Genomic DNA, 22,866 nt, shown 5'->3' on the forward strand with positions numbered 1-22,866 from the left:
CTGCAGTTCAGCCGCGGCTCCCTTTTTCTGCCCATTGGCAGTAGAAGACCAGGCTGCCCTAGGCTCCCAGGCGCCTCAATGAAAAGCCCTGGAAATGAAATGAAAATTCATCTCTTTAGGTGAGATCAACCCAGCTAACTTCAGGATTAAGCCTCAACRCTGAGGAGCTGGCCGAGCATTTGTGCAAAATCCTCAGCTTTGATTCTGCCCAGCTGCAATACACGGCTCATCATTTTGTCTTCCAGTTGTCCTGCCCACATGTGGAGCTGATTCTTCCTTGCCTTCAGTGCTGCTTGTGTCGTAGGAAAGCCCAAATAACCCATCAGCTCGCATAGTGTAGTATCATGCCACAGCCAGCACACAGAAAGGTCTGCCTCAACCCCAGTAAAATTGGATTTGAAATATAATGTGTCTGTGTATCCTAAATAATCACATAAATTCTTCCTGTATTACACAGTTTCTAGAGCAACCAGGGAGACCTGAGGAGGGCTGCACGCAATGTGTAGTGTGCTGGAGGTGTAGTATTGAGAGCTCACTGTGAAGAGCCTTTTCTTTGTAAAGTGCAACCTTCCAAAAGCTGAAATTGTTTGTGGAGAAAGAACAGTTGCAAACAAATTCCTGCTCTAAGGGGAAAAAAAAAAAAAGAAAAAAAGAAATGTTGAAGCACCCCATTTTGGCATTTTCAAAAGCTCCATTTTCCAGCTTGAATGTCTGTTGCTTCACATTTCATTTAGCTTGTTTTGAAAAAGATGATACCAAATAAAATTATTAACCAGTGACATGTTACTTGCACCTTCTTTTTATTGTGGCTAAGGTTAGATCACAGGAGAGAGAGAAGGAAGAATAGAAAATTAATTAAATTCTGGGGGGAAGTGCTGAGAGGAAAAAATAGGGGGAAAATAAAAAAGCTGTGATGGAAAAAAGAAAGATATGGGAAAAGGGAATTATTTGCCAAAGAAAATGATGAAAAGAGTCAAAGGAGACATCATAATTTGCATTACAACAGCATGGAGAGGGGGTGGAGGTAATGACCAATCCGTAGAGAAGAGAGTGAGTTTGAGGGATCAGTTTGAGACACTGTTGGGAAAACACAGGACAATGAGGTACCCAAATCCATCAGTCCATTACAATTGCTGTAGTGCCCTGACTCATTCTGTGAAGATGCCTTGTTTCAAATATTGCTATTTTTTCAGAACAAAAAATAGCTCATTTAAAAGATACCTTCTTTCCCCACCTGCTTAAATTGCCAAAAAAGCTGCATGTTAAACATAACATAAACATATAAAGATAACAATCTTATGTAATTATCATATTTATCATATTTACCAAATTAAGTCTATGAGCTGTCAGTMACACCACCCCAATATTTACACGTTCAGAACAATCTTCACAAAAATTTGCTTGGATTTTACAAAATATGAATGAATATATTTGAGCTCTTATTTCTCTTCTGCTCCCATTTCCACCATTTGTGTTCAGGATAACCCATGCTCATCCCATCTCTGGTAATACAGAGCTTCATCATTGAGTGTCARAGGCCCTCACTAAGAGCTTACACCGCTGCAACTACTGAAAGCTAATTTCAGTTCTCACTGGAACTGCAGACTGCGCCCTCATTCCCCAGCAGGGTCAAAGTTTTTTCACACKAAATTTCTCCTACTTTGGTAAACCAGTGATTACAGTGACTCATCATATAGCCCAGATCATGGTGACAAATTCAGTGGTCCTCTAATGTTAAAAGATCCTATTTACTGAGCATCTGAAAGATAGGGATTGTACTCTAAGTAAATGAATATTCCTGTGGACCTTTTGCACTACTATAAAACAAAGTTGTTAAAAACAGCATGCCATGACCTGCTAGTAATAACCATTGTAGTTTTTGTCTTTCTTRCCAAACAGCACAGTAGGGCCACATCGTTTCTCTAGTTTTAAGCTGAAAACTGAAAGGTTACAAAAGACATGTTGTTCTGTCAAGCTTAATAATTTTTTAAGGAGAGCATCTTAAAGGTATTCTTTTTTTTCCTCAAAGTTCAGTCTAAAAAAGACTTAATTGCTTCTACATTTTTCTTCTTAAAATATCTGTTCCTTTTTCCATGCTTATGCACAATATAGGAAGAAATAGATGAGATACCTACATGTACTCAGTAAGACAATGATGCTGGATTTTCCCTTCACAAACTGGAGACAGAATATTCTATTTTATTGCTAGCATTACTGGTATTTATGTATTTATTTACTAGTAGGCTTATTACTGGTATTACTAGGAATGGTGCCATCTCAAGTTTTTGACTTTTTCACTCCTTTCTCACTACTGAACTATGTCCTATAATTTTACTGGAATTTGTCCTCATTTTAGTCTCTCGTAAGTACTTTTTTTTAATGTAATCTCTTCAGTTATTCTAATAGACTGTGCATTTTACCTCCCTAGCACCAAAATGAAGTCTCAACAGCTGTGCAAAATCATTCAAACTGAATTCCTGACCTGCATTTTCTATTTACTCTCTGGCAAGACCCAAGAATGACTTCTTGGACCTCCACAGGTATCCGCTGTGAAGGCAGCTGCCTGTCTGTCCATGAATGTCACGGTGGATAGAAGATAAATGCATAGAAAAGGCTGCTGTCATCTTCTGCCTAGGGGAAGAAAGAAGGACAGAAGCTGAAAAACTGTCAGGAAGAGCAGATTTTGCTAGGATCGCCAGAAGTTTTTGGCTCACTGAATAAGAGTCATTATTCACAAACATTATCTAATATAGTCTTTAATTTTCCCAGTCTTCTTAATATAAAAGATTTGGGATTTCTCTCACAGATCTTGAAAAGCTATAAAAGGTATAACGGCTCATTGAGGAGCTTGACTCAATCTTTCAGCTGTGAAAAATCAAGGAAGAAAGGGCTTTTAGGAATTTCCTAGGCTGTTTGAAGCGCACAATCACACAGAGCCATGTCTGAATGCAGTGTGTTATTGCAGGCTGTCTCTTTTTGCTAGCAGACATTTGTTAATCTTGATAAGGAAAGAAACAGCTATTTAACCAGGCTGGTCATTTATATTCCAGAATGACTTCAAAATGAATCTACTCTAGCACTCTTGTACATTATTCAACACCTTTTACATTTATTGCTTGAAGGAGAACAGGGAAGGGGGAGAACTTGCAGGTGTCTTAAGTAAAATGGATGAGGATGCTCAGAARGGTTTCCAAGGAATGAGGCATTGCTGGCTGGCTGGAAAAGGCTGCTCTGGAGAACCAAAGGATTTCAGGATGATCACCACAGCATTGCTAAGGCAACCTGGATGCCTTTCAGCTGCCAATAGCTGAGAGGGGAGAGTTGGTGCTGCCAAGACCAAGAGGACCCCTTGGCAGGATTGATGAACCCCTGCAGTATATTTCGTTTTACACTTTTTTTTTCAGAGATAGGACCTTAGGGATACAAACAGCTTCCTCTGTGTGATTTAAAAGGCTGTGTGCCTGGTTAGCTTCTCCAAGATCTGAGGCCTGATTTCACAGACCTGGAACCATGTTATATAAAAGTGGACAGAGAGGATGAGAGCAGGAGACCAGAATTTCCTCAGTTCTGCTCTTCTGGAGGCAGGGAAATTGTTGTTCATCTGCTTTTAGTAGTCCTGGTGGTAACCTGAGCAAAGTAAAATCCTGGATGTCTTCAATATTTATTAGAAAAATATATAAAAGAAATCTTCTTGTGCAAGAGGAAAGCCAAAGAAATTGTCTCTCTTGGGCACGACTTAAAATGAAWAATGAATACTCTGAGTTATGAAATGGGCGGGTGAAAATATTAAGGAAAAATAGAAAACAATGTAGGGAACAACACCGTGCCGCTAGGGAAAGCCCATGCACTGGAAAAACCCATATCACAAAGCTGTTTGCATTTCTGACTGCTGTATCTAGAAATGATGTAGCAGAGCAGCAAACATGGACAGAGAAGGATGAGAAGGGTGATGAGAGGTTTAACATAGCTTCTCCATGATGAAAAACTATATAGATTCCTCAGATTCCAAGGAGAAGACAGAGGCAGAGTATGATAGAGGTCTAAATATTTAAAAACAATATAGACAAAGCAAACAAGTATCAGTGATCCGTTATTTTTCACAACAGAAGAAATATGAGCACCTAATTACATTATCAGACATCCTGATAAACAAAACAAAACAAAAGGGAAATTCTTTTCAAATAATGCATAATTRAATTGTGAGGCACATCATTGGCACAGGATGCTGTAGAGGCCATCAGTATAAATGGGCTCAGGGAAGATTAGATGAATCCGTAGAGGATTGATCCACTGGTAGCTATTAAAAACAAACAAAAAAAGTCAAGATTCTATCTCAGGAAGTCCCTTAAGTGCCATTTGCAGGAAGCTGGAAAGGTATGCCAGGCAAAGATAATTCAATCTATATGTTTGTCCTGTACCCATCCATGTTCATCCCTACAACTTCTACTTTGGGCCAGTGCTGGAGCCAGCATAGGTGGGTCTTTTTTGGAGCTATCAGGGACATTTTTCTGTGTGTATAGAAGTACCTGTGAGAACAGAAAAGAGGTGGCAGCTAGAAAAATATTAATTACATAATATTTTCTTGCCATTAATGCTTTACTTCTGTGCTTTTCAGACAGGTCTCTTTCAATGGAAACCTCAATAACCTTAAATCTTCTAATATCATCTTTAATTTCTACTTCAGTTAGAATTTACCCACCCTACTGTGCTTCTGTGTATTTATTGCTTATCATCATGCCATCAAACACAGCACAAGAATATTCTGCTATTCAGCAATACTGCCACCTAGGCTACATGTGCAGTAATAAATTACAGAGCCAAGAAAAAGGATTAAGGAATTTGATTATTTATAATTTTTGTTACAGAGGTCCTCCACTTAGGTTTAACCTTGGCCAACTAATTTTCACTCTGTCAAACATTCTCATGCTTGATTGGGAATTAGCATTATTGGAACCATTCCCATTGACCATTTGGATGGAACCAGCCTGTTCTGGAGGTCATGACATGACCACGTTGGCCTCGTGGCCAGAGAGTAGCCCCTTCCCATGCCTAGTTTACAGTGTACAGGATATAGCACTGTTGATCACATGGGAACTCTTACAGATCAGGTGAAAAGAAGAAGGGRAAAAAAAGGGAGTAGGTCACACAAGTGACTTTGGCCTCCTGGGACCATTGCCAATTAGCTCTCTCCCAGGGAGGATGAGGGGGCCRTGATGATGCCCAGGCCTGTGTACATTTGGTCACTGTTCCTAGATGAGGATCAGCACTCTAGCTTTTCTCTGGCATGTAAGTCACACAGSAGACTGGGAGATCTTTAGGCAGGGCCAAAGATCATCTACAGGAAAAAATCTTTAATTGGAAAGCAGGCAAATGGACTTTGAGATATAGAGACTGGATTTCAGGATCCCCACAGTTTTCTCCCTTTTTACCCAACATGATTTCTAGTCTCGAAGAGGCAATTTGGTTTTCTCCGATCATGGAGTGATATGGTGAGAGCCCTGTGTTCGTACTCTGGACACATTTTATGCTTAGCAATTATGTGATCAAATAAAGTTGCACCTGCTGTTTAATCCAGACATTTTAGTGCCTATGTTTTCTTTCATCTGTTGTCAGAGTTAATACGCCAGGTGCTATAGAAGACACAAATAAAAGAACAACAGCTACCCTAGGGAGTTTACAGACTAAAAGAAAAACACACATATGGGCAAAATGCAGTGGGAGGTCCAGAGGAGGCTGCTCATAAATAAATTAAAATCTAATAAACTGAGAAGTTCAGTATAATTTGTAGTTCACTTTCACTCAGCTATTGCAATGGAGCAGGCAGTCAACTGATTATAACTCTTGCTGGTGTGAGCCTTTTGAAGGATGAGAGCAACAGGTCCACTAAGATCAGGGKCTATTTTGTGGATGGATGGGTCATTGAAGTGTGACTAGGAGATGGAAACGGTGTACCTGTTTATTATAGGCTGAACAAATGGATAAGAAAAGAGGGCCAGCATAAAGGCMTATCTTGGTGCAAGACTTTGAAGGTGAGGAGAAAGGATTTAAACTGACATATCTAACTCAAAGAACAGATCAAGAGGTTAAAACTGAGGTGATAAAATCTGATGGATAGATGAGGTAATTATCAAGCTGAGGAAAAGAAGCAATGCCAGATGGCTTCTGTGCAGTGACTGTCAAAATGCTYACTCAGACCACAGGAAAACAGTAGGGAGCAGGAAAGAAGAGAGTATCTCCATTAGCCTGTACAGACATTTCACTTACCTGATCCAGAACATAAAGTATATATCCCACTGATGCCTCAATCCAGTGCCAAGTCCAGCTCAGACAATATGAAAATTGACCCCAGAAGTTTTAGCTGCATCTCCTTTACCCAAGGTGTAATTCTGTGGCCATCCATAGTTTTATTTTGGCCTTGCATTGGACTATAACCTATCATCTCCTATATACAGAATATCTGTGTAGAAGGCATCAGGCTACCTCTGTGCTTGTCAACACATTGAAATCCTATGGATGTAGTAGCCTGAGGTCTGTTTGAGCACCCTGCATTTGTCATGCTGGTTCCAGCTCAGCAGCCTCTCCTGGTATTTCCAAGCTTCAGTCTAGACAACTTTCGCTGAAAAAGCTTCTTATCACAGTCTTGAACAGCATCTGAGCATTCTTGCCTTGAAATGCATGACAAATCCTTCAGTTTAAAAAAAAARGGGAGATACTAGATGGAAATGACAGTTTGTGCTTTCTCCATTATGAATATCAGAACTTTATCATACTTTATGTACAGCTTCAATAGAAGCAGATATCTGTATTTTTGAAGACTACCATTTATTGCGACTATTTTTGATCTTTATCTAGACTAGTGATAAGGCAGTTCAAGGAACTTTAACTAGCATTTTTTTACCCTTTCTGCAGACTATTTATTTTTTCCATTGTTTAGATCCTTACATTGTAAATCCCCTTGTTTCCATAATCTCACCTTTAATTGCACACTAAATCTACCATTTTCCTGTTACATCTATTGGTGTGAAAGTTCCTATCAGTGGAGCCACCTTGGGCTGTGGCAATACAATAGCAGCTGAAATACTATAGAGCYATGAGACGGAGGAGGTCAATGACGTAACGGTGCCAGTGCAAGTATTTTATGTCACTTTAATTTTAGCATGCACAGGAATTCTGTGTTGCGCTGCCTGGCTTCATTACCATGAGATATGAAGGTTATTGCTCAGCTCATGAATGAAAGATATGCTTTTCATTTCTGCGGTCAATACAAAAATAATAATTCCCAGGAAAATTGTAAGTTGAACAAACAAAGACCATATATGCCTGGTGTTGAAGGAATAATATGACTTTGAAGTACATCTCAACCTCAAACAAAGAGTCACCGAGACTTTGGATTAATTTATGCTTCATAAATGGAGGATACAAAATTTGAATCTCTAAAAGGGCTGAAGGAAGTGACACTAGCCTTTTGAAAAGGCTGTCTAAACAATGGGCTAGTGATGTGAATAGGTATAGACATAAATATAAAGAAATAATAATTCTTTGTGCTTAGGGAGGCAAGCTAATCATGAAGAGCTACTCATATCCCGCATTGCAGATTCATAAATCAAATTTATTAAATAAGAATTTTAGATTTATCTGAAACATTTGCAATTGACCCTATCCAAAACAGAATACAGCTCTTTTGCAGGATGGTAATTCTAACTTTCTTACACTCTTTATAGGCTTTTATAGACAACAGCCTCACTGACATTAACTAATGAGTTCATATAKGATAGCTATGAGAAAAAGAATTGTAATTGTAATTTTACAACTGGATAATGGAGGTAAGAGATTACTGAGTTGTCCAAATTGACACAGGAATCTTATGGCAAAGTCAGAACCTGACTCATGAATCAAGTAACATGGCCTCTTTTTTTTTTTCATCAAACACATAAACTCCTTAAAGCGCTAGTCTAYTTTAGACTATCCCTAAAACTTTAGCCTATTTTGGGGAAGCTTCTGTGAGAATGATGCCAGCTTCTTGCAAAGGAGAAATCATGTTGTGCATTTTATTTTCTATGGATAATTTTATAAATATTTTTGAACACTTGTACGTAATGTAACTTTATAACTTAATAGTTTCCTTTTCAAAAATACAGGACTACTGTTTTAATGTCAAGCTTTACGTTACAAAGGTATCAGTAACATCTCTGAACTTTCTACATGAATCTAAAGGCTCCTTCAGAACCCTTTTTGCTATGTCTTCTTCTTAATTCGTTATGCAGCAAAATTAGAGGCTGTGCTCCGCATATGAGTTATACAATATTGGCAGATCATGTGAGCAAAGTCTCCATGGAAACTGATTAATTGTGCTTTTATTTAATTAGAGTTGTCCATTACCTCTCCAAATGAAATTTAATTTGAATTCTTATGCCAGTCATTTTTAAGATTGCCTATGACCGCTTAGCTAGATCTCTAGAAGGATGGATTTTAGCAGGGTGAGTTTGCATAACAAGTGAGTTTATAAACAAGATGTTTACTTGAAAGCTCAGCTCGGCTTTTCTAAATACTTTTACATACTCAGGACATTTTCTATGCAGTATCTACGCTATACTATCCTTTGCTATCAGTTCTTAACCTCAGGAAGTGTCAAACCAGGAATGATTGTTTGAGAGTATCTACATGAGTATATTCAATCATTTCACTTGCTGTGAGATAATTGGAAAGAAATCCTAGTACAAATAAAAAGTGCAACCAAGACCGAGGAATACACAAAATGCATGTATTTGTTAAATGGAGCATTCAAACAGGCAAAACACTGTCTGTTGCAGGCTGAATTACAAAAAGCAGCTTCTCTGACACACTGATTCAGTTACTCAAAAGAAGAGTTTAGGTTGCTTCAAAAGTCTGAGAATGTCTTCCCTAGTTAGATGAGTTAGCTCACTCATCTAAGTTAAGTCACCAGTCTTCAGTCATGCACATCAAAAATATGGTCTGCAATTCTCGATTTTGTCTTTCTCTCATACARTGAGAGATTATGGATCCGTCCATTTTTTCACTCTCCTTTTGAGAGGGCTGTGCTTGGTAAGAAAGAGCACAAAATAAGGCTGTATATATTCAAACAACTTCCACGTAGCTGAGACACAAGGAGGCATGACGATTAAGGAAAAATCATAGAAGACAAGGTTATTAAAAAAAAAATAAAAATAAATAAATGAAAAAGAGCGTTATCATGTACTTATATGAAACTGTAATATTTTGTATTCTTTTCTATATATTGTCAAGCCATTCAACGTGACAAAGCAAAACTGAAAAAAAAAAGATGTAAAAGATGTTAAAAAGGTGTTTATGAACATAAAACCACAAGCAAGGTGAACAAGAGTGGTAAAATTAAAAAAAAAAAAAAGTCATTCACAAAGTGGTAGAACAAAGAAACAAGAATAAGTAGTGACAAAATATTGTAGATAACAGCACCTGCCCTAATACATCACAGTATCAGGGATACTGAATGGTAACAGGCATTACTGGGTGGATTTGAAAACTAGTYGGAATCTAATGTCTGGTGTACATCAATAACAGAATTATTAAATAGCTACTTTGTTTCTGTCTTTTCAGAAGAAGAGGGTGGCGATCTGCTCAAGTCGGGCTTCAGTTTTCCAGGCTCGCCAGAGGAGGAGCTAGGTACAGACACCGTCTCTCAGATACCTCGTTCTGCTTGCACACACAGGGGCTGGATGCAGCATGGTGGGGAGGAGGCAGGAGGCCCAGGGGTTAGGCCTTCCTCCAGTCCCAAAGCCCAGACTAACCATGGCGACGGGCTGTGGTGAATGGGAGTGGCCAAAGAAGCCCTCAATCCTTCCAGCCTTTCCAAGAAATTCTCACCTGTTGTATCAGCCCCCAACCCTTCCAGCCCTTCCAAGAAATTCTCACCTGTTTTATCAGCTTAGACAATCTCAAGCAGAAAGGCATCCCATACTGGTATCACCTTGGCAACCCAGAATCTGAAAGAGGATGTTCTAGGAAATTACCAACAACTTTCCCTCTTTTGTCTTTTCCCTTTTATCTTATTCTCCTGACAGTGTAACAGTTGTGGAGGGAGTTTCCATTGCTGCCTTCTAACTTAAAAAAAAAAATAGTAATGGAAGAAAAAAGAAACCAGAAATTCATATAGCCAGTGAGTGAAATTTTAATACTTCTGTCTCCCAAAGCTATTAGTAAAATGTCCCCATGGCTTCAGTTTAGCGAGATTTATACCTTTTAGACTGTACAAAATTAAACTTCTGTTCTTGGAATTTCATATCCAGGTTGTCGCTGTTTTATGCGAAATCCATCAAAATTTTGTTTTATGTGCAATTTCCTTTGTGTGTTTTTTTTTTCTTTTCTTTTTTGGAAGAGAAATATGCAAAATGATTTATGGGTGTTTTCTAGTTTAAGCTGCCTTTATTCAAGGTAAGGTTATTTAGACATCAGTATCTTTTTTTTTTTCTTATACAAATGCTCAAGTTAATACACTGTAACAGTTTATTTTGTGTTATTACAGATATTTTTGTATTTTGGTAGGAATACTATAAACTCCTACCCTGACCTTCAGGTTGCACATTGATAGCAAGATAAATCATAGTTGCTATATTAAGGGGAAAAAAAGAAAAACAAAACAGTTTGAACAAAGAACATGAATTCAGGCAGAGAATGTCATTGTATTTAAATCATATCTCAGAAAAGGCTTTTTTAATGCRGCCAATGTGGTCATGACTCAGTTATATTCAAGTCAGGAGATTCTGTAAACCCTGGTTATAAAGACACCTGTATCGTGTTTGTCTAATTGATATTAAAAACTAAGATGACAAAATCTATAGGATAGCTTCAGAATATGAAACTGAAAGATGTGTTAAGGAAAAGACTTAAGCTCTTTACAAGCTTTGCAGTTTCTGCCTTCATTCTGCTTCGCTTATAATAGTGTAGGAGGGATGATATAATCAAATGTGAAGTTCCCTCAGGATACCAGAAATAAATGCTCTGGAGGGGTCAGTGAATGAGCTCCTTCTTGGACATTCGTTCATTTTTGCCTTGCTACTCTGTAGTAGAGAGTTTGGATACCTTGGGTGAAATTCATCTCATCCTCCATAGAAAAGTAGTTCAGATGTAGATGTCTAAACTGTAGGTGTCTAGATTTCCTTTAAAGTCAATGTAGAGTGATAGACATTTCTAGGACATAAGTGATCTGACCTACTTTAGAAGCCTAACTTAGGGTAAGATAAATTAAGTTCTAGAAATATGTCAAAGTTGTTTTACTTGCATTTGGTTGAGAGGGAACTTCTGCAAGATTTTTGAAGACAGAGCAAGTTGTGCATAGGCCAATAGCTGCACATATTACACTACAGTAACTAGAGGTGTAATGGAACTTCATATGAAATAGGAAATCAAGGATCAATGCAAACATATATGCTAAACTGATCAATCATCCAGCATCCTGATTGTGGAAAAGCTGCAGGATTTTTGAACAGAAATGAGGAACAGGAATCCAACAACAAGAATAAAGTCTCAACAACAACACAAAGAAACTAAGCTGTGGTAGTAATCTTCACATGTTCCTGGACAGAGGACAGAACAAAAGATAATATGGTAAAGGCAGGGAAAGATCTATTCTTCCTCCTAAATTTTTGGTGGCTGTTGTAATAATCCAAAAATAAACACTAAACCTCTCTATATGATGAATGGAAATAATTTTCTTCTTTCCAAAAGAAAATCCTACCTACCTGACTTGGRTGTCAATCTTCAGATGGCCAAAGCAGGTGAACTAGATACCAACCATTATGTCGAAACATAGGAGGCATATTCTGCTTTATAGAGAATCTCTGTACTAGAGTGTTTACAATAGAGTGTACTATGGAAGATGGAAATTGTGAAAATATATATGAAAGATTTGAGACAGTTAGGTTCAGTGTAGACAAACTATAGCTACCACTGTACTACTGATGCTAGTGATACTAGTGATAGGGTACTAATAACTGTATGGACAGCTGCAAACTCTCTGTCCATCTGACTGTCCCATGGTGTTGTGGTCCTTCACTTGAAGACGCGAGTTCAAATCCATGATCTGAATATGGACTTGAATTTCAGTCTTCCATATCTTATGTTATTACCCAGGATAAACACTACTACATCTGTTTCAGTCTCCACTTTTTTCCACTGTGGCGCACATATAAAGTCAGATATTCATTGAAGAGAAATCTGAACCTGGACAGAGTCCATTAGAATATTGTCTAGCCTATTACAATATTGGGCTCTATCTCTTTCTGTCCCAGAGACTCTTTAATTATTTTCTATGAGCAGCAATAGCAATCAGGGGAACTGGCAGAGATAGTTGTTCTTGATAACCTTCAGAAAGGGCCTTCCTTGAGAAGTACAGGTTCTAATTGCCCCAAGTAAAGGCAGAGCAGAGATGATATTCTTTAAGGYAGCTTTAATTGCTGGGCCATTCATTACTTTAGTCTCTCGTGCTTGCTCACCCTCTCAAGGCACTTCCAGCTGCAATCTCTCTGGTATTGAAAGATCTCTGGCTCCAGGCCCCTATTTATAAAATGGGTTTAATATTTCCTATTGAGGTTCCAGGGCTTTGGTGGGAATTAATTAATGTTTGTGCAGTATTTCACCAGGGTAAAAGTGCTGAGTGATCACTAAATAATATTATTAATACAATGATCCACTACCTTAATTGGGAAAAGGTATCAAGAGACAGGACTGATCTCAATTCTGTTGCATTATTGATTCTGTAAAAGTACTCATCGGTTAATAGAGGCAGAAATGCAATGGGTTCTTTTAAAAAGCTTACCCAAGCATGCACACCTAGTCTGTGCTCAAGAAAAATATTTTGTATTTTTTCCATTACCATTTGTTTAACAAAGATCACTGTGGTATTTTCACAGATAGAAGATTCACACTCTTGCCTTGATCTGCAACAACAAGACCTTTTTTTTTCACTAGGAATGTATAAAATGAGCAACTTCACCAAGGTAGCAGGGCATGGTAATACAAGCAAGAGGTCTGATGTGCTGCATGATCTCAAACAGCTCCCACTAAGTCTCTGAACCTGAACTCTGCAACTGAAATTGCAGTTCTGAAAGTTTTCTTCCATCTGCAAGTTGCAATAACTGGACAATGTAACGTGTTAGAGAATAAGCCTTTTCCACACTGTACAGAGCAGAAATTCCTCACAGCCTTTTTTCTTCTAGGCATATGTTGGGCAGAACAAAAATTTGCTTTGCATGTCAAAAATGCATAGTGTAATCTTACCAAGACATATGGGAAATGTGCCATGCTTAACTGTTATTGGAATGCAAAAAAAAAAAAAAAAAACAGAAACACTTCAACAGGGATGAGTTGAACTTTTCCTTTAAGATTGATCTTAATAAGTAATGCATACACAGAGAAAACACAGAAAAACAAATTATTGACAAATTATTTTGATTCCTTTCTGTAGGTAAGAAAGATGCTTATTTCAAATGAGTTTAACACTTGGCAGCTTTTTGTGTAAGGCAGAGAGTGTCAGAGAACTTGCACTTAAAAGCTTTTGCTTTGATAAATAACTGTTTTTTCTTCACAAAGGGGAAGGATATTGAGCTGTTGTGAGGGAGAGGGCTGCAGTTACTAATAATGCTATTAACCTGCCCCAATTGCAAAGTAAACTGTGAGGGAGTTTAAGGGCAGGTTACAAAATGTTGGAGTTTTTTTCTTTCACAGTTATTGAAGGCGTGCTTTTGATTAATTGGTACCGTTCAAGTGTCAGACACTAACTCATGGTTATTCAATCACTTTCGATTGCACGATCATGCCATTATAACCTCAAGTGTTGGGAAGGAGAAAGGACATTGTCCTTTGTGAAATTAAAAAATAAGGACTTGACTTTCCAGTTTGTCTGTCTTTCTACCTAATCATGTAGCCTTCCTCGGTGCAGTCAGGATCTCAACACTTACTGCACTTTTTAACAGTTTCCTGCTCCATAGCATGGGCATAACTTAAGAAATTTTCCCAAGCACAGACAAGAATTGCCCGTGCCTCAGCCCGTGCTTCAGCTCAGAGCAGCAAGTGGTAGTGGGCAAATATTTTATCTTAGATACTTTTCTGAGCAGAATAAAAGCCCAGAATTTGAATGTTTCCCTGCTTTTTGACACTCAGAGATACAGAAGTTCCTTTCATTCCTACAGTATGGAGAACTGAGGCAGGGATATCCTGTAAGAGATCTCCAAAGAGACTAACTTCAATCTAGAGAAGCAAGGTTTGGTTTTGCCTAGACAGCAGAAGCAGTTGAGCCTGTGAGCGCTCTTTGCCATCATTTCACAGGGCCATTCATTGCAGGTCAGGAAATCTTGGATGAAGGTATCCCAAGTTAATTCCCTAACTACTGGACTGTCCTCCTTCTGTGCATCCCAAGTTAATGCCCTAACTACTGGACTGTCCTTCTGTGCAATAAAAATATACAGACAGATGGTTCAATACACAAAGAACTCTTTTAGACTTAAAAGCAGTTTTAAAAACCCAAAGAATCTCTCTGTCATATTTGCTAGTTGTGTCTAGCCCRACAGATACTGGGGGGGRAAAAAAAAAAAAAGCTATTYTCTGAAAAAAAAAATTGAGCACACTTCTGAATAATTTCACTTCAAGTTCTTCCTTGTGCCTATACCAAGATATTGTATTGTAAAAGTTTACTGATAAAATGGTTGAGAGCACAGAAAATTTTAACGGAATAATGGATCATGTTTTTTTCAGAAAACCAGTTTTGAACTTTAAATTCCTTATAGTTATGCTTGAGAGCTGATTCTATGAATTACTCATTCGATCATAGAGCAAAATTATGTCATGTGGACTGAGTGTCCTATATAAACATACTAAATATCCTGCATTTTAATTATAAGCTATTGGCAACAAAGGCTTACTAACAATCTGCAGAGAYGAAGCTATTTGTAAAAATTAAGCACCTCATAATGTCAGATAACTCTGCAAAAATCCCATTAGGCCCAAGGTCAATTCATAAACAGGGAAAGATATTTGTAGGATGTAAGATTAATCAAATAGGTTATTTGTTATGAATTATTCATATATTTCCTCTACAGAATACAAAGGGGCTTATGYATTAATTTCTTTGCCAAGAAGCAAAATATTTTTGGTACAAAACATTTATGCATTCTGATCTGACTGTGTAGCTGAGGAGGCTCCTAAGTTCAGATAGACAGGAAATGTTTTTTTCTAAGCTGATAAACTTGGACAGACCATTAGACCATGTCTTGAAACACTGACTTCACTGTCTGCACTAGAACCATTCCAAGGAAGAAAGAGAAGTGGGGAGAAGCTGGAAAAGCCTGAGTTGATTCACACTTGGGATACAGACTGCTAGTAAAGGAGGGACTTTTACAGAGCGGAGAGCAACTAAGATGATTAAGGGAATGAAACATCTCTCGTATGAGGAGAGACTGAGTGAACTGGGCCTGTTTTCTCCAGAGAAGAGAAGGCTGAGAGGGGATATGATTAATATGTATAAGTTCATGAAGAGAGAATGCAGGGAAGAAGGGGCCAAGCTCTTCTCAGTGGTGGCCAGTGACAGGACAAGGGGCAATGGGTACAAGTTGAAACACAGGCAGTTCTATCTCCATTTGAGGAAGAACTTCTTTCCTGTGAAGGTGCCAGAGCCCTGGAACAGGCTGCCCAGGGAGGCTGTGGAGTCTCCTTCTCTGGAGATCTTCAAAACCCGCCTGGACGCCACCCTGTGCCACATGCTSTAGGTGTGCCTGCTTGAGCAGGGGAGTTGGACTAGATGATCTCTAGAGGTCCCTTCCAACCTTGAATATTCTGTGATTCTGTGACTTCCRTCTCTCTCCCATGCCCAATAATCTCAGAGACTGAGGAACTGAGTCAGCTGACCCTACTCATCTGAGCTCACCTTCTTCACCAAGTGTTTTCAGTGTACTGTTTCCTCTGAAAGGGATAAAATGTGCAGCTTTTCAAATGTATTCTCGTGATAAGCAGCTTAACTGATGAGGCTTAGGAAGTAAGTTCCATGCCCTGCCACCCATGTCCCCTCTGCTGAGCCCTATYGAGAGTAAGGCAGCTTGTAAAGGCAGAGCTAGAGGGCTGCAGGTACCTACAGCATGGCAGTGCATGACCAAGGATGCCCCTCACAGCGCCAACAACATGGCCCATTGGTTCGGCTTATCTTCATGAGGGGATTTGCACCAGATTAACTACAGCAGGATAAGTACCAGCAAATACTGCCAATATCGTCCAGACTTGTACTYCTGAGTTCAGCTGTAACCTTCCATCTTGACTTTACTGTGCAATTCTATTTCTTTTTTTTTCTCATTTTACAAAATCATTCTCTTCATGCATAATCAGACAGCAGTATAATATGATGTCTTGCCTCGGATTTGCCATGGGTGTCCAAATTTGTAGCAGCCTCACTTCCCAAGGGCAGGGTTCATAATCCGGCCCTTCACTGCCACGTGGGAAATCTGTGCRCTGTTGGTTGCAGGAAAAGGCAGTGAATATTTGCATTGTTTCTCACCAAGGTAAAATTGAGCTGTCAGCCAAGCAGAAAAGAGACAGCACCCTGATTTGAAAAAATTCCCAGTCTGTGGGTTATGGAAAGAGGGAGGTTTTCTGCCTGTTACTATGGCAACAAGTTTGAAAGGGAACTTATCGYCAGACTGCTATTTCTTCCTGCACCCCCTAGGAAAACCAGGATGAGACTTCCTCAATCTCAGTGGGTTGAGCTGAGCAGCAAAGTTCACCAAACAATGACCAAGCAGCAAGAGGTAGCACCAAAGGCTCACAGCCGGGCAGATAATGATGAATTCCACAAAGTAAGGGAAATAATTGTTTTGAATCAGAGCAAGGCTGAAACTTTGAAATCTGGAGTGAATCAAAAAGCTGCAAAGAACTGAGGTTGGAGCAAACAAAAAATCAAACCATTTTCTTCAATTTTCACAACAGCAGTATTGAAGTTAAAAAAAAAAAGTAGTAAAAGGGATTTTGAAGTAGAAAAGTATTTTAAATAGAAGTCATTAGTTTTGTGTCTGCGATCAATGCTTTTGAGAATTAATTTTCAGGGTGTTTTTTCCCCACAAAGAACACTTTACAAAATGAGCAAAATCTTTGAAATATCTTGGAGCAACCACATACACCATTTTTAGGAATTAATAAAAATAATTTTTATTAAGAAGAGTTATATGATAAATATTTTTATTTATCTATAGTAATATTAATTCTTCCACTTCCCAAACTCGCACAAGGCTTGCAATATTGAAAGATTCCCTCCTCTCCTGAACTCATCTATTAAAATTGACATTGACAGTTGATACACGTAATCTGTCATCTCCTCAATACCCTCTTTATTTCCCATAGAGAAATGCATGGATGAAAATCATTTTCAGTATTACATTGGATGGTAAATCATTGATACACTGYCATAAATAAAGCAAAAGTCAAGAAGACTTTTAGAAATGATGAACAAAAAAATTCAGAAATGTGCAGAAATATTAACATTATTATGTTTAATTTTTAGTTAATAAACAATAAAAAATATTTCTTATTAAGAAAGCCACSTCCAGGTAGGAGTTTCAATAGTTTCATTTACTTGTGGAACTGTATATAAATGGTTCSGGTCTTTGGGCTAAATGGTGTCCCCTCTGAAATGAGGGACAGTACTTCAGCAGATTAGCTGCACCCCTTGATTCTGTCTTCTTCCTGACTTTGGGATCTTTCCAGTGATGTATCCAGGTTTTAAGCATTTATTCCAGTCAAACATGAAATATTTTCTCGTAATATACGCTATGGATTGGAGACTATCCCCTTCGAGAGACAACAGGACTTGTCAATAAAGTTACTAAGAAGATTTTGCAGAAAACATTTAGGATTAATGGCAGCCCAAGCAAAATTAATAAGATAATTGTCATTGCCTTCAGTGTGAGTAGCATTCCTGAATGTGTAGATTCCTGATGTATAGACTCCTGAATACCTCTGAGCTTTGCTTTCCACTTGCTTTGGTTCTCTCTAATTGCTGAGTTGCCTGGTAAATGCATAGTCAGATTCTCTCCTGAGAAAATGGTCACACTTTTAATTATGTCATGGAAAACTTATTCTGAAAGCTGCAAAATTTTCTCCTTTGGGATTAATAATCTGTAAAAGCAGGTACAACAAGGGATAAAAAAAAAAAAAAAAAAGTTGAATAGCATTTTGCTGCCTTTTCCAGCCTGCATTTGCAAGCATTATAATTTCCTTACATATTTTTCAATGATGCTCAGATAGTGAAGCCCTGCCTGACTCCATACAGCTGCATTTCTCCAGAAGATTACAGGAAATAGCTTACATGTTGGTTAGATTAGGTCAGTCAAGTTCTGATACTTTATATTTTTGTCAAAAGCTTCACTGATCACACGGATTCTAGGATAAAATGCTAGCCACAAATCAATCTGTGGACTTACCTCTGTCATCATGCTGCTGCAAAAGTGCACCATGGTGATGCACCTTGAACTTGGAAAGCAGCACGGAGGGCTGCGTGTTACATGCCAGTCAATACCAGGGCATCACATACTTTGAGCTACTGGAAACTAATCCCATCTTACCCTGAGGACTCCCTGGCCACTGCTTTCCCGATGGTCCCCCATTTGTGCTCTTTTTCTCTGAGGGCATCCAGGAATTTATACCTGAAAGTTGCCCCAGCTGCCTTGTAGCAAATCCCCTTCCCTCTCCCAAGCAGAGTTTCTGGCTGCACCACCATGCACCYGACTGTGCTTATTTATCTGGGAGATAAATCTTTTGGGATGTCAGGTTGACAATCTGCTGAGCTCTATTTGAAAGATGGATGGCGCTGGAGAGAGGAAACTCCTGTGCTGACAGATTGTCGCAGGTAGAACAGCCTCAACTTGAGGAATGTCACTTAATTTATCGTCTGTTAACATAAACTTTTAATTGCCAACTCAAGTACTGAGAAACAGAGATATAAACAKTCAGACAGACTCCTGGGGAGACAACTTCCCTCCCCTTCCCCTGCTACAGCTTCATCCTGCACCTCTTCTCCCTCCTCCAAGTCTCCTTGTCCTCCCTCTCCATGGTGAGGTGGGGGTGGCTGTCTGGGGTCAGGACCTGGGGTTTCTGCCCCTTGCTCCTTGCTTCTTTCTCATGCTCTGCCCCAGTGTGGGTCTCTCCCAGGGCTGCAGTCCCTTGAGGTGTCCTTGTCCCACATGGTTCCCCGCACCATGGCCACACTGCCTCCAGGTGTCCATGCCTGCTGTGGGTGCACCACAGCCACGGTCCCTTGGAGTGTTTCTGTCCCATGTGGGTCCACCTGCCATGGCCACGTCCATCAGGATATCTCTGTCCCTTATTCCTTCCGTTGTATTTTCCAGCTTTCCTCCAAATTGGTGTTCTCTAGCCACCTAGGATTGGTGTTCTCTGCTCTAGGATCAGAATTTGCAGGTCCCTGTTTTTTCTGACAAAGGAGCCACACAGATTTTATCCTTGGACACTACACTGGACTATCGTGGTTCCACGGAATTAAACATTTGGCCAGGTTTTAGTATTAGGTGTGCGTTTCATGTCCTCTCTCTAACTTCAGATATTTATGATGTAGCTTTCTGCATCTGAACCTGTCATACGCCGCTTCCCTTGTTGTCAGCAGAGAAAAATAAGCTCTTGAAAGGTGGTATTCATCTGACATTTTTTAGACATACTTCAGCATGAGATGAATCACATGAATTTCTCACACTCCAAAATAAAACTCCATTCAGACTACCTATTGGTAATTGCCATTGGCCCATGTTTTTTCCCAAATCATGCGAGTGCATGGTTTGGAAGAGACTTGCTTCCACAGTATGAACCTGTGATGCTAACAACTTAACTGTATGGACTGACCCATCCACTAACCCGGATCAGGGTGCTGGTATAGCTCAGCCGTAGGTGTTTAGTTCCCCAGAACTGCCRGCATTTCTCCTTTGACAATACAGGGAGAAATACCTGAACATTAATACTTCATTATGGTTGCCTCAAGAGAGCCAATTACGTTTTTTAGAGGGTCTTCCACCCCTTATATTTTAATATTTCAAGTAACCAGCCTGGGATTAGAGTGTGATTGTTTAATGTGATGCTTTTCCTGGGACATTAGATAGGAAGAATTTGCTGACAGGCAATGCTGCATGCAGTGAAACCACATTTAGTCATGATAACAGAAGGTACAAGGCATCTTCTACAACTAGACRTTAAAATCAGGTAGTCACCCACTCCCTGGATTTTTGTGTAAATTTTATATGAAGTGTTTAAGTGATAAATAAGTTGGAAATCTCTTGAAACCAGTTGCTGCTGAAACCAGCACTTCTAGAATTTCTGCCTTCCAGTTGGCAGGTTAGTCATTCTCAATGTGTGAAAATGTTCACTTTCAAAGTTAGAATTAAATAGAGGAAAAATAAAATAACTAATGAAGAAAAAGTGTTCATCTAGTGCTGGCTGCTGCCRTCCTTGGGCAAAAAGAGCTCCAGCTAAAACATTCTATTTGTGTATTTTTAATATTTAATATGCACTTATTTTGATTAATATCCTTGTTGTTATGATACTTAATGTTTATAAGTAGGCTGTGAGGGTATTTCTTCATGATGCATTGCAATGCAAATTATACTGAAACAGCACAGTGCAGCAACCTGGTTTTCTGGACCACATCTCTTTTCAAGCTAGGTCTCTTTTTAGCACTGTATTATATTGACTATCCCAAAGAATTCTTTCTTCTCCAATGAAAACAGTGCAAATATTTCAGTTGTGTGAGCAATTAGTGTACTGCTTGGCTAGAAGCCTGTTTGCTCTGCATGCTCTGCATCTTTTTGTCCTCTGACTGACTTCCTAGTGTCAGCTCATCTTCTCAGGCTCCATATAGGAAACAGCCTGAGGATCCCTTGAACAATAACAACRAAGAAAAGTGCAAGTAAAAACTGCCTCTATACTTTTTTTTGGTGTAAGCTCTGCCATGTACTGAAAAAAAAAGGCGTATAAATATTAGACGTAAATATCCACTAAATCTGTAGCCTGACTACATAAATATTTACAAAAGGCTTATGAAGTTAAAGCAATTTAAATTAATTTTTCAGTGAAAGCAATGTGTTTTGCAAAAGAAAATAAAAAGAGAAAGAAAAAATCCTGAAATCATGCACCATTTAGGAGTTCCAGGAATTACTGTTATTTAATACTCCTGAAGCTTGTTTTCAATACAAAGCACACAAAAAGATCTGTATAAAATATCTGAGGAGACATGCACTTGTTTTATATGAGAGATATTTCCAGCATTTTTACATCGACTGCCTTTAGAAAAGAGCAGTGTTAGAGGAACTTAGAGATGCACAGCCCTGATTTTTCATTGCTTAAAGGTTTTCAGCTCTTTTGTACATTAATATGAATGGGTCTAATTCATCATTTCAAGCAATGTTCTTAGTCATTGTACCTGTCTTTCTTCCCTTGATTGCTGACTTATACGAGAAGGAAGGTTGAATGCTTAGAAAATTATGACCAGTCCCTGAAGACAGGCAAACGAGCATCTACTTGAAATAAAAGAACAGAAGTTTTCATATCAGAAAGTAAAGAGAAGTGATCAGGAAAAAAAGCAGAGAAGGGTATGACACAACAGGGAAGAGACACAATAGATGGAAAGGGATGCAGAAATCCTTGTATCTGTCAAGGTTAAAGTTTGAGTTATATGTCTATGCAGTGGCCTCTGGAAAGAACAGCTTTAAGAGTTTTCAAAAATTTGAAATTACTGGACCCTGCCTGTCAAAGTGAAATATGGCTCTGCCAGCGTATGTCTGTGTCTACTTCTTCTGAGGTCTGCAGTATGCTGACCTGGTAGCCATCAGAGTCCATGGAAGGATTCTRCTTTGCTCTGAGGGAACCTAAAAAAGCCATTCATGTGCTCACATGTGATGTATTATTCCTCTGTTTCTGATTCCTCTCCCTGATTTGTTCTTATGACTGCCTTCAGTTTTTTGATTCTGGTGGTGACACTTTCTTTAAGGGGCTAGAGATTAGTACTCTCAATTACTTTCATATTTTTAATGAGTCATTATTCTAAGAGAAAATAGAATCTGCTCTTATAAAAGAAATCTTATGTTTTATTCTGTATTTTATTATCTTCAAGGAGTAGACTAAAATTTCTGTCCAATGTAGTATTGGATCTTAACTAATCCAGAATCTTAAATTTCTTTTTTCACAGGTTCAGAAATACCATTTATATTGGGRCATTAGAAATTTATTGACCATCTTTTGGCCATTTTTGTAATATTTGACCACTTTTAGCCCCTTGCAAAGCATTGTTAGCTTAATTTAATTTTAAGGTCGCACATTTTACTTTGTGTTTCTGGCAGGCTAAGAGCTAGCACACAGTCATTACACTGCTCTGGTATTATACAGTAATTCATTCAGCCATAGCTTGACTGTTTCTTTGAGGCCTGAATAGGTGTCTCAAATAGGACAAGAGGTCGATGAAGTRTCGAACCTAGAGAATTTAATAATTTTATATAATGATTTAAAAGTTAAAAGTTTTTGAGGGGATTGAGAAGAAGAAATAGTGGTGCGTAGGAGCTTAAGACAGATTCTGTGTTCCAAGCAGCACCTAGACCTAATTGCAGTGATAGATTTAGATGATGTACATATAAATATAAGTATATAGTGTAATATAGTGTAAATATAAGTAATTTGGGACTTAGTATCAGTTACTCACTGTTGTAGTTACATCTGGCAGTTGCCCCTGTTTAAAATCAGTTTTAAATTATTTTCATTATGCTTATTAAATGCCTATAGCAAGTTCTAACCACTATATTTSAAACAATAAATTCAGAAATGCCACTAGGCACGTGAATATTC

At 38.6% G+C, this 22,866-nt stretch overlaps 1 protein-coding gene across 1 annotated transcript in view; it reads left to right on the forward strand.

The window, feature by feature from the left end:
* The window catches only part of DLGAP2 (DLG associated protein 2), a 153,936-nt gene that overhangs the window by 42,335 nt on the left and 88,735 nt on the right, over positions 1-22,866 (forward strand). Inside the window, exon 2 of the mRNA XM_026033892.1 lies at positions 9,595-9,660. The gene's annotated coding sequence lies outside the window, so the exon portion shown is untranslated. The remainder of the gene's footprint in view (positions 1-9,594; positions 9,661-22,866) is intronic.

The sequence above is a fragment of the Nothoprocta perdicaria genome, unplaced genomic scaffold, assembly GCF_003342845.1.
Source record: "Nothoprocta perdicaria isolate Ctin4 unplaced genomic scaffold, notPer1 scaffold_136, whole genome shotgun sequence".
In the NCBI taxonomy this organism is placed as follows: Eukaryota; Metazoa; Chordata; class Aves; order Tinamiformes; family Tinamidae; genus Nothoprocta; species Nothoprocta perdicaria.